Raw genomic sequence first — 12807 nt, forward strand, 5'->3', positions numbered from 1 at the left:
GTGGGCTTCTCTCTCTATCTTCTTCTCCTTTGGTGATCACTCGTAGCTGAGTAAGATTGTCTTCCATGAACACCGTCTTAACAGTAGGTCTTTAAGTGACTGTGGAGGTCAATTCTGGATCCACACGTCCTTCCACAGTGGGGACATAGGTTTCCAGGCAGGAGTTGATCACGGTGAGGGTTTGCCAAGTGTGCCTTCCTCTTAGCGCATTTCTCCCTTTTGTCCTGAGTTCGAGCATCTTCAAAGCCCACGACACCTTTAGTGTCCAATTGGAGTGCTTGGAGGCCCATGCTTCCCAGTTGTCAGGGTTTACACCACATTTTTTTAGATTCGCCTTGAGAGAGTCTTTAAACTTCTTTCGTTGACCACCAGCATTACGCTTTCCCTTGTTAAGTTCGGAGTGCCGTTTTGAGACCATGCATGGCGAAAAGCAGTCTGTAAATGCGGCAAACAGAGTAAGATATATTATAAACAGCAACAAATGGATGCAAATGAATTGGATGTGAATGTGATAAGCTCCAAGTTGAAAGGTACACGAAGGACTTAAGCAGTGACATGGACGGTGGCTCTGTGACCTTAACCAGTTGGCAGCAGGCGAGCAGGAACTGTGTATCGCTATCCTTGCTAATTAAATCAGTAAGCAAGCCTGGCCAAGAGTTACCGTATTTTTCGTCCCATAGGACGCTCCGCCCCATAGGACGCACCTACTTTTTGGGGGGGAAATAAAGGAAATTTTTTTCCCCTTTATTCCCCCCCCAAACCAGGTCAGGGAACAGTGGGATGGCGGCGCTGCGCCTCCCCGCTGTCCCCCGAGCTTGTGGGGCTGGCCGATGTCTGCCCGGCGTGAGGGGCGCTCTGCTTCAGGGCGCCCCAGGCACCGGGCAGCAGGCTGCGGACACCTGCGCGAAGCACGGGGCGTCCTCCGGAGGGCGCCCCATGCTCCGCGCTGCAGGCTGCCGCTCGCAAGCCTTGCGCGCCCGGGGGGAGTTCCCCTCGTGCACAAGGCTTGCCGACACCTGCACGAAGCACGGGGCGTCCTCCGAAGGGCGCCCCGTGCTCCGCGCTGCAGGCTGCCGCCCGCAAGCCGTGCGCGCAAGGCTTGCCGACACCTGTGCGAAGCACGGGGCATCCTCCGAAGGGCGCCCCGCGCTCCGCGCTGCAGGCTGCCGCCCGCAAGCCGTGGGCGCCAGGGGGGGAGTTCCCCTGGGCGTGCAAGGCTTGCAGACACCTGCGCGAAGCACGGGGCGTCTTCCGGAGGGCGTCCCGTGCTCCGCGCTGCAGGCTGCCGCCCGCAAGCCGTGCGCACCCGGCGGGATCTCCTCCCGGGCGCGCAAGGCTTGCGGACCCCTGTGCGAAGCACGGGGCGTCCTCCGGAGGGTGCCCTGTGGTCCGCGCTGCAGGCTGCCGCCCGCAAGCCGTGCACGCCCGGGGGAACTCCCCCCGGGTGTGCTAGGCTTGCGGATAGCTTCCTAGAGCCTGGAGAGCGAGAGGTGTCGGTGCGCACCGACGCCTCTCGCTCTCCAGTCTTCAGCGAAAGCCTGCATTCGCCCCATAGGACGCACACACATTTCCCCTTCATTTTTGGAGGGGAAAAAGTGCGTCCTATAGGGCGAAAAATACGGTATTTATTGTGAGTGATATCACACTTCCCACTAGCCTTTTTTGTGCAGCCTTCCTTGTTGGTATTGCCAGTCTCCCTGCCAGTGCCCTCCTTTGGCAAGAGCTGGGTGTTGAAAGATGGGTCAAATCCCCGCCCATCAACCCTTTAGGAACTTGGCCTGCCACGTGTTTGAATCCGAACACGGCCGGAGGAACTGTACAGCCAACTCTGCATGTCTGGTCTTGGTCTGTCTCCCCCTGCCCCAAGTTTAGAAGTGGAGTGGAATGTAAAAAAACCAAGCCAACTTGTATTATTGAGGGGAAGGAGGGGGTTCGCAGTTCAACGAGTGGCAGAAATGCCAGGTGGGCAATGCCAGACCCTGTTGTACATAAAGGAAGGTGTGCGTATGCATCGACTTGGAGAGAGTGAAAAATGTGCATTCCCCTCCCTCAAGGACTCATTGGCAGTAATGATAGCCTTTCCCTCTAAAGCTAATAGCCGAGGCAGGAGATTTTATTTTATACTAGCGTTCAGACTGGGGAGAAAAGGGTCCCAATGGAAATTAGGGACCCTCACACCCATTATTAAACTTAAAAAACAAACGAAAAACCCCTGATATGCTTCCAAGTGGCGCATTTAGTGCTGCATGTAGTTTGGCCCACAGTGGAGAACTGAAATAGGATGAAATTACATGTTCAGTGTAATTCCTTTTGTTTTGCTGTTTACCCATTCTTAGTCACTTTCCTTTTCTCTGATTTTAACCTGAAGCCAGTATTTGTATTCTTAATTTGGGCAGCTTAATTAATGTGCTGGCGCATTTCCCCCCCTTTGTTAACTGACGTTTAAGTTTTTGTCCTGTTGTGGTGTGTGCCAGATATAAGGCTTTTTAAATCTCTGGGAACAGCCGCCCATTGCAAGAATCCATCGTAGATGTTGGTCCTTTGATCGCTCGCCCTTGTTTGTCCTGGAGTTCCTGTTTCAAGACTTCCTTGTCCTCCTGGCTCTCCTTTCCCCTCTGCCTGGTTTTCTTTAGGAAGCTGCAAGCATATAAATGCTCTTTTGTATGACTGATAGTTGTGCATTTGCCAGTGCTGAGCTCCCACCCTTAAAATATTGCTCCACCTCTCTTCAAAACCACCAGTTGGTTTTAAAAGTATATTGGTGTAGAATGTCCCTCCCTCCCTCCCAGCTTCCTTCATTTAACCAATCTCTTCTATCAAAAGCTCTCTAGAATTCACAGTTAGCAAAATGTAGATCACCGTTCTTTAAAAACTTGAAGTTGGTGTTTGTCTACTGAGTCGGTTCGGTTTAAGCCACTCTGCCTTGTGACAGCCACATTGTCAAGTCTGCTTAAGTTAGTTTGTCAGCTTGCTTTGGGGAAGACGGGTAAGTTCTTGTTGAATACAGTTTGCCATCTGCGCTGCAAATGGTTGGTGTTTGTTATATAAAAAAGGGTTCATTTCTGATTTAGAAAATGAATCAAGTCGGCAATTGGTTTGTCCTATTTATGGTTTCAGTTTTAATTTAGTTTGTTTGGCACGTGCCGTGCGGAATGAGCCTTTCTAGAAATAGAATTGGCAAATTCGTCTTCTGCATGCTGTATAACCACTGAAGGTGTCGATCATCGGCAAAGTAATATATGAGAATGGCAGTTTTATGTTTCAGATCCCCATCCTTCTCCCCCCCCCCCCCGTCGGTTTGCACAGTGGTGAGAGTTGCTACAGGGTGTTGTGATCTCAGAGGGTTAACCTTGGTGGTTTTAGAAGCCTCCGAACTGAGAAGCAAAGAAGTTGAGTTGTAGAAACCAGCCGTGGAATTTTACAGATGGCTCTCAGTTCAAACAAACAAAGTAAAGCCGCCCCCCTCTTTCTACCTTGGCTCATTTTTTCGCTATATCTGACAAGTTAGTAATGGGAAACACTTCAAATCTCCTTTGATTGTGTTGTGTCAGCAGTTTTACGCGCCAGTGTTAAAGTTCTCCTCCCCGTGTGTGCTAGCGGTTCTGTAGTTTGGTTTGACGTAGTGGCACAAACATCGGAGCTCATTTGAAAGCTCTGTCAATTGGTGACTGAATGAGAAAGCCTTATAAGTGGGATGGGCACTCATACTTGACGGTGGTATGTTCTGACCTTACACCCGCAGTGCGGATTGTAAGGTCAGTGGTGCTTCCCTTTCCTTGGCAGTGCTACAAGCTGAGTCTCGTGCCCAATAATCATTGTTTGAAGGTGCATTTTGTTGGACTCATTTGGGTTGCTGGTGCCCTTGAGGTTCCTTCTGGAGAGCCTGCAGGGTTTTGCACAATGCCAGACCCTCCAAGTGTTCCTATTTTCCAGGGACATCCCTGATTTAGAGAAGCTGTACTGGTTTCTGATTTGATCCCAGAATGTCCCACTTTTCCTTAGGACAGGGGTGCCCAAACTTTTTTCAAAGAGAGCCGGATTTGATGAAGTGAACATGCGTGAGGGCCGACCAAAGTTGTTGAGCTTTTCCCACGATTTTACCCCAAAGTTGCTGAGGCTTTTTTAGGATTTTACCCCAGGACATATACTGCCACGGGGGCCGGATTAAATTGACCGGCAGGCCAGACTAGGCCCCTGTAACGGACTTTGAACACGCCTGCTTTAGGATGTCTCTATTTTCACTGGAAAAATGTTGGAGGGTATGGAGTTATCCAACCCCTGAGCCGTCTGAAGTGAATCCTGTATAGGCAAGTTTTTTTTTTCTTAATGTTTAATTATATTTTTATATATGTTGGAAGCTGTCCAGTGTGACTGCGGCAACCCAGGTATAAACAGTAAAATTACCATTATGGAATGGGACGTCCCTATTTTTGTTGGAGAAATGTTGGAGGGTATTCAATACCCACGCCTATTTACCCTGCTCAAAGCACCAGTTGGACAATAGAAGTGGAACCAGAGCAGTAGCATGTGTACAGCACAGTGACAAAAACTTTTTTTTTAAAGTACAAGCTCCATCGTGAAATGCAAATCTCCTGTGCCACTTCCTGGCTTCAGTTGGTAGTGGGAATTGAGTAATTTCGTACTGGGGGTGTGTGCTATTGTCCCTGCAATCAAAATGTTCAGGGAGGCATTGAGATGCAGAATTAAATGAAGGAAGCATCCGAAAGAGGAGCTGTTATAGTGATTAATGACTTCAACTACCCTTACATAGAATGGCTACATATGTCTTCCAGTCACAACAATGAGGTGAAATTTCTAGATGTCCTGGAGCCAGTCAGAGAGACAGTGACCCTGGACTTATACAGTCATGCCGTGGAAGCCGAATGGAATCCGTTCCAGAAGTCCGTTCGACTTCCAAAACGTTTGAAAACCAAATCGCGACTTCTGATTGGCTGCAGGAAGCTCCTAGAGCCAATCAGAAGCTGTGGAAGCACTGTCGGACGTTCGTGTTCCAAAAGAATGTTCACAAACCGGAACAATCACTTCCGGATTCTGGGCGTTTGGGAGCCAAAACGTCTGAGTTCCAGGGCGGTCGACAACCAAGGTACGACTGTACTTGAGTTGCACCCAGGACTTGGTGTGTGTTGTAAGTGGTGTCAAACATTTGGGTTCAGAAACAGAATCAGAGCAAATGATTTCTCCACTTCTCCACCCCTCCCTACTCGCACTGAGCTTGTCATATTGGTTTTGCTTTTTAGAAAATAATAATAATGCAGTGTCACTTTAAAAATGCAGGGTGAAATTAAGCAAATTTTTATTCAGAGTAATCCTGTTGAATTTAATTGCCCCAACTTAGTCATGTTCATTAATTTCAGTGGGTCTACTCTGAGTAGGCCTGGTGTTAAATCCCAACCACACTGTTTTTTTTTGGACCAAGGGCAGGCAAGTCCAAAAAAACAACTTGAAATTTAGGGCATACCAAATTCAAACATGTGAAAACCTCTCCTGGTCCACCCCACAATTTGGGGAGTACACATTCAATGCACACCTGAAGTTCATTTTGTTAAAAGACTTTCCTGGATGTGAATCAGTGAATTATTTTTAAGAGAAGAGGACATAAAGAGTTCAGAGATACAAATTAGGAAATGTGAATTTTAATATGGAAATAAATCTCAGAAGAGCTGCATCTAGCCTGTTCAGAACCAAAAATTATTATAAGAATGTGAGTGATCAATAAACACTATATAAGCTTTTATGATTGGCTTTGTCTGTCTGATAAATAATGGTTCATTTAATTGTTTAATCTTCCTTATAAATTGTTATTTGGGAAAACGTTTCTTTTGTATTGATCTGTTTTCTCTGTCCTGTGATAGCTGCCAACACTGTGTGTGAGAGAGGGGGGGGGGAGCAGGGGTTAGATATCTTCTGGAAATGGTAAGGTGCAATGATCAAGGGTCTGGAAACCAGGCCTTATGAGGAACAGTTGCAGGAGCTGAGTACGTTTAGCCTGGAAAAGAGGAGACTGAGAGAAGGCAGGATAGCCATCTTAAGGGCTGTCACATGGAAGACAGAGCAAGCTTGTTTTCTCTTGCTCTGGAGAGTAGGCCTTGAACGAATGTCTTCAAGTTACTTGAAAGGAGATTCTTGAAACCGCAGGAAGAGCTTTCTGAAGGTAAAAACTGTTTGACAGTGGAAAAGACTCACTCAGAAGGCGGCAGACTCTCCTTCCTTGGGGGTTTTTAAGCAGAGGTTGTTTGGCCATCTGTCATGGATGCTTTAATTGAGATTCTTGCATTCCAGGGGGTTGAACTAGATGACCCTCAGGGTCCCTTCCAATTCTACGATTCTGTTATTTTATTATTATTTAATGAATTTATATACCGCCCTATACCCGGAGGTCTCAGGGCGGTTCATATCCCTGATGCACTTTATATGTTTCTAAAACACTCTCCTCTCCTTCCTGAAAATTGCCTAATGTGGCCTGTAACTTTCCCCGCAAAATCCCCTGTACCAAAAGTGCAAAATCTCAGATTTGGCTGTGAAACAGCAGCAGCAGATCCGAAGTATTCCAATAGTTAGATGATGCAACTATAGACCAGGAGTCTCCCTGTAACAAAGTGCTCATCCGAGCAAGCAGCGAAGAACCATCGATCAAAAAGACAGTGGAAATCAATCAAGGAACCTGTCAGAATATAAATGTCTTCACTTACTACTGACAGCTAGAAAGTGACCCAGATGAGCAGGGACCTCGGTTGGGAATTCTGGAGTTGCAGTAGCCACCGTGGAAAAAGGCCCTCTGCACGTGCTCCACGCATTTCGGCCCCCCAGGCAATATCCAGGCTAGAACAAGACCTTAGCAGCTCCTTTATAGACTGAGAATAATACGTGACCCTGCAGCAGCTGGATCGGTGCCGCATAACAGCCCTGGGACGCCTCCATGTACAACTTGTTCTCCTGCCCTTTAGGATAAGGAAAACAGTGAATAGGCTGGTTCCTTCTGTACAGAGAAAATCCTCCCAGATGAATATAAGCTAATAGCTTGAATGAAGCAGTGCTGGGAGGGAGGAGCAGCTTCCTTCATTGAATGGAAACTTCTTCCCCTCCTTGAGCCAAGGGAAGGCAAGGGTGGGAGCATGCTTGAAGCTCCTGGTGGATCTTGCAAAACCTCGGTGTCAGGTGTCAGTGGTGGTTGCTCGTGAGTAACCAGGCAGGACTCTGACCTGTCTTTACCTGGTTTTATTTGGGTGCAAAACTATTTACAGTGCAGAACCATCAGTTCATGTCTGCCTCAGTCACTAGCAGAATCCGGGAGTGGTCGTTTCCAGGTCCTTCCCCAGCATAAGAGCTTAGTCACCCCCAGCCTTTTCCTTCCTTCTTTGCGTTTTACACCTCTGCGCAAGGTGGGCGACGGAAGAGGCGTGCTTCCCTCCTGGCCGGCTTGGCCAGAAGCAGTGCTGAGGCTCCCAGCAGCATCCTCTAGCCCTTTCATCTCCTTTACCCGGGAGGTGTGGCTTTCTCCACCCTCAGACTGACGAGGTGCGGCGCTGGGGCTCCCAGCAGCATCCTCTGGTCCCTTCCCCTCTTCCACTGAAGGTGTGGCTTTCCCCACCGCAGGAAGAGGAACTGCTTCTCTAGATTTTCGTAGGTTCCCTGTATCCCAACTGCCCCTCTGCCTCCCTTCCTTGTTCCGATGGCAGTCCCCTGACACTCGGCCTTATCTGCCTCATTCCTGATGTCATGTATGAAATCAGATGTAGGGCTGGTGGTTGTGGCTACCCCAAAATGGCCTGGCTGGCCACGTTTGGCCCATGAGCTGGAGGTTCCCTACCGTTGGTCTCCACTGAGTGGAACTTGGTGTCTTTCTGCCCTTCAAAGCAAGTTTCCTACCGCCGCCGTTCTCGCCCCAGCTCGTTCCCTCACAGCATCAATTGAAGCATTCGTTACATCTATGCGACAAACTCTCAAGAAGTTCAGCACAAACATTTTGTAGCCTGATTGCAATGATGGAAAATCTACCGCAATCTATTTTTAGGAGTAGAGTTAGGTAGCAAATTGCTGGATGCAGTAAATGAGGATGAAACGGAACAATGGGATGCAGGCTGGGGAGGGGAGAGAAGGCGAAAAAGTTGTTAGCCTGTACCTTGATATGTGAAACGGCATCCATAGTGATCCAATAATATGTGCTTGTGTGACAGCCCAAGAAAAGAGCTGTCTCTCTCGTTCAGAAACAACTGAAGCGTTGGGGAATCTGCTCGCGGCAGAATACTTAAAAGAAGCGGTAAAGGTAAAGCTGCAATGCACTGGACCAAAATTCAGATGTCAAGTGCACAGCTTGGTCACCGACAACACTGCCAATGCAGCGAAAACGAGAAGCAGCCAGGGAAGGAAAAGAACAAAAGTCTTGAACATGCATCTTTCAGAGACTCAAATACGCGTGTAAAAAGAGTTCTGCTGGATGAGAGTACGGGTCTTGCCCAGCGCAGCACCTGTAGAGATCATGCGCTGGAGGTTCCCTTCCTGTCCTTTCCATGCAGACCTTCGAAAATCTGCTTTTGAGGGTCCTCCAATGCATTATCAGACCATGAAATAATCTTTCTGGAGAAACAGGCCATGCACTTCCTTTATATTTGTGAAGGCTGTCTTTGAATTTGGGCTGTTTCAAGGTGAAACGCCCGTCCATCTGTCCCCATTTAACCATTGGGATATACCTTATGCCTCACTGGGTAAACGGTAGAGGGGACCCATGACAGTTAAGTCCAGTTGCGGACGACTCGGGTTGCAGCGCTCATTTTGCTTTACCGGCCAAGGGAGCCGGCCTTTGTCCACAGACAGTTTTTCTGGGTCATATGGCCAGCATGACTAAGCCGCTTCTGGCAAAACCAGAGCAGCACACGGAAACGCCATTTACCTTCCAGAGTGGTACCTATTTATCTACTTGCACTTTGACGTGCTTTCGAACTGCTAGGTTGGCAGGAGCTGGGACTGAACAACAGGAACTTACCCTGTTGCGGGGATTTGAACTGCCAACCTTTCGATTGGCAAGCCCTAGGCTCAGTGATTTAGACCACAGCACCACCTGTGTCCTCACTGGGTGCGTCATTCCAAATAGGAAGTATCTTCTTCTAACTTTGAGAACCATGTAAACCCAAGCCAATAGTAGTTCACATGGCAGTAGTTTTACCGTGTGATGAGTGCTATTTGCACGGTCACCTCTGTGAGGATATGTTTCCTTCTGTTGCTCTTCGTTTTGCTATCATGCTAAAATGAAAAGTCATGGCTCAACCCACCCCTTCTTCATATGGGGTAATGGGGGAATACTGCCCCACTGGGAAGAAAGTCTCTTTTGCCAACTTCTTTTGTCCAAATGGTGTTTGTACAATTCTGCAGAGCCATCAGCTGTCCCTTTGTCATCCACCCCACCCCCAGCAAGCCAGGGAAATTGATGTTGCATCTTTCTTTGTGGAAAGTCGAACACCAGGCTACTTCTGGGCACATGCAAATGCTACCCTAATAAACTGCCGCTGGGAGCAGACCTTGGAATGGTTAGGCTGCAAGATCCTAGGAGATCTGAGTCTTGAGTTTTACTTGTGCTTCAGCTAATAGAGCTCCTGTGCCAGCTGAATAATCGTCAATAGTATTGTTAAAGCAAAATGAGTCTAAAACAAAGAAATGCAATTAATTTTGCTGCTAATGGGAGCCCCCTTTTTAAAAGGCAGAATAATTTCTAGTTGCTAACTGGAGCAGATCCTGCAGCATCCAGGAAACAGTACTGTACTTCATGCTGCTTCAGAAATAAATACTCTCTTTCCTCCCGTGGCATGGATTTCATCTGCGCTGTGCCAGAAAAGGCAAATTGTATGCTGCTGGTTTTTCTGTTGAACTTTATCTCCTGTAGTTTGACTTGTATTAATGCTTCTTGCCAATTAGCTTCTGGGGCTAATGCTAGGGATGGATGGATCAGTCTCTCACTCATAAGTCTTTTGTCCCATTTCTGCATTAATCTGCAGTGTTTCGGTAAAAAGGGTGGGGGGTGGAAACTGCACCAAATGTCACACTCTGTATTTAAATATGTATTTTATCTCAAAATATGCATCTAGATATTATTATTCATATTTTTTTACAGTAATTTAGTTTGTATCCCACTGTTCTTCCCAAAGGAGCCCAGGGCGGTAAACAACAAACAACAACAGCCTCTTAAAAACAATCCCAGTGCAGAGACTTAAAAAGCTTCTTGGAATGGGTGCCGAAAAGATAACAGAGGTGGCTCCTGGCTGATATTTAATGGGAGATGTCAGGGAACTGCCATCGGAGCCAGAAGGAGAGGGAGGGCTCCAGAGGGGTTCAGGAGAGCGTCCCGGGAGGGAGAGAAGCAGCCCATCTGCTGGGGAAGGAAATCAGCGTCGCACCAGTGGAGAAGGGGGGCAGATGGGGGAATTGGCGAGGTGGCTCCATGACTCCTCGCCGGAGACCAGCGGGGAGAGTAGGGGTCCTCCGCTGCCTACGCCCTCCTTGCGCAGAAGGCTTTCGCGCAGGGAGAGTAAGCGTGACTAGGCGTCAAAGAGCTTCTTTGCTAGAAGAAGTTCAAGAAACGCCCACTGACGGATTCTGCCAGCGATTGAGACAGCCACGGGTGAGAGGCTGTCCAGACAGAAAGGGTTCACCCAGGTAACCTAGCCAGGTGTGGTGTCGATTTACGCACGAGCAACCTCTAGAACCACTACAGGAGAGAATTCTAAATGGCAGGTGGTCCTCCTGCTAAGATGGTTTCTGCCAAGCTGAGTACAGTGATCAGTTTGGGTATATAAGGGGTGAGGTGATAATATGCATATTTTATCTCAGTGTATGCATTTCCAAATGCATTTCATTTTAAAATACACATTTGCTAACTTATTTGAGCCGCTGAGGGTGCCACAAGATTTTGAGAAGTGGAAAACCCAAAAGGATAATTACACTACGATCTGTGCATTAGTTTGGGAGATGCTGATCACGTCCGTTTGCATCAGAATTTGGAGAAATCAAACTGCTCAAGCATCTCTAAACCAATATACAGGGTGCTGCCTCTGGCCCGCCTTGGGTATTGCCTCTCGCCAACTGAGCCTCCATAGCTTTAAAAGCCTTCAGAGAAAGCTTTGTTCCATGGGATGGAGAGCAGGGCTTTTTCATAGAATCATAGAATCATAGAGTTGGAAGAGACCACAAGGGCCATCGAGTCCAACCCCCTGCCAAGCAGGAAACACCATCAGAGCACTCATGACATATGGTTGTCAAGCCTCTGCTTAAAGACCTCCAAAGAAGGAGACTCCACCACACTCCTTGGCAGCAAATTCCACTGTCGAACAGCTCTTACTGTCAGGAAGTTCTTCCTAATGTTTAGGTGGAATCTTCTTTCTTGTAGTTTGGATCCATTGCTCCGTGTCCGCTTTCCATGATGGCCCCATGGAATGCTTTGTCTAGGGACATTGGCCTATTTCCAACCACAAGGTTTCAGTCTTGTCATCCAAGTAGTGCATGAGATTGTATTGAAACGGTAAGCTATGTTGATACACAATTTATCATGAGCTGCTTTTCTTGAGGGAGGAGGGGGGCAGAGAGAAAGAACAAAAACGATGCGTAAGGACATCACAAGAGCCCTGCTGGATCAGGCCAGAGGCCCATCTAGTCATAGAATCATAGAGCTGGAAGGGACCCAAGGGTCATCTAGTCTAACCCCCTGCAATGCAGAAATTGTTTGGCCCAGCATGGGACTCGAACCCGTGACACTAAGATTAAGAGTCTGATAGTGGAGGTGGTCATTGATAGTTCTTCTCCAGGAATATGTCCAATCCTATTTTAAAGCCATCCAAGCCACCCAATACTGCCTCTTGGGGGAGCAAATTCCATGGCTGCACCATGTGAAAAAGTAGTTTCTTCTGTCTCTTCTGAATCTCCCAGTGTTCAGCTTCACTGGATGTTCCCGAGTGTGTTAAATGCGCAGACATGTGTTAAATGAAATAAATTATCCTATTACTTTTGCAAAAAAAAAGGTAACAGAAACCATGCAGGCAAGCATCCTAGCCCGATTCTAACATCTCTGCTGCCAAACGGCAGATAATTCAAACCAGCTTCGTTGAACAAACACGCATGAGATCCAAGAGGAGGGTTGTTGTTTTAAAGGTTTGTCAGGAAGTCTCCTTGCTTGAACTCCAATCCTTAAACCCTGCCTGTGGAAACAGTGAGTCATATATACTTTTAAAATTAAGACTCCCCCCCCCACCCCGCCACCAATTTTGTTCCATGTGAATTCTACCTACCTACTGCAGCGAGTCTGACTACTTAAGCTGTGAAGAGCTTTTCCTAATAGCTGTTGTGGTTTAAGTAATCCAGAACACATTCTGCTTCCACTAAAGGAGAAATGAAATGGCTAAGTAAAGAGGGAATGGCTCCTTTTCAAAAACGTCTCTTCTGCACCAGCAACAAGGACCAATCAGACTTTTCCTGGGTTTCCTTTGAATGCAGCTAAGGGGGCCATTCCAGAGGCCATTATCTCCCCCCTGGCAGCAGCCTGTGGCTGTAGGTGTGTGTATGCATGTGTGAAATCTCTTTCAGGTCATTTCATTGTATAGCAAAGGCTCTTGCAAATGAAGTGCAAGAAAATTCCAGTGCATATTGCACCATGGGATATTCTTTCTGCTTTAAGGGGCAGGTGGTGCCCCTTGTTATGAGGGGGTGGGGTGGGGCAGATCTCTACATTCAGTGAAGGGTCAGAATTTGAGCAGACTCATAAATTCCTGAATTTCTCAAGGACTGGGAAATAACATCACCTAACTT

The 12807-nt window shown here is 47.6% G+C and overlaps 1 protein-coding gene across 4 annotated transcripts in view; it reads left to right on the plus strand.

The window, feature by feature from the left end:
- ATRN (attractin) overlaps positions 1-12807 on the plus strand; it is a 167947-nt gene that overhangs the window by 99119 nt on the left and 56021 nt on the right. The window lies entirely within an intron of this gene.

Source organism: Podarcis filfolensis, assembly GCF_964270895.1.
Source record: "Podarcis filfolensis genome assembly, chromosome: 9".
In the NCBI taxonomy this organism is placed as follows: domain Eukaryota; kingdom Metazoa; phylum Chordata; class Lepidosauria; order Squamata; family Lacertidae; genus Podarcis; species Podarcis filfolensis.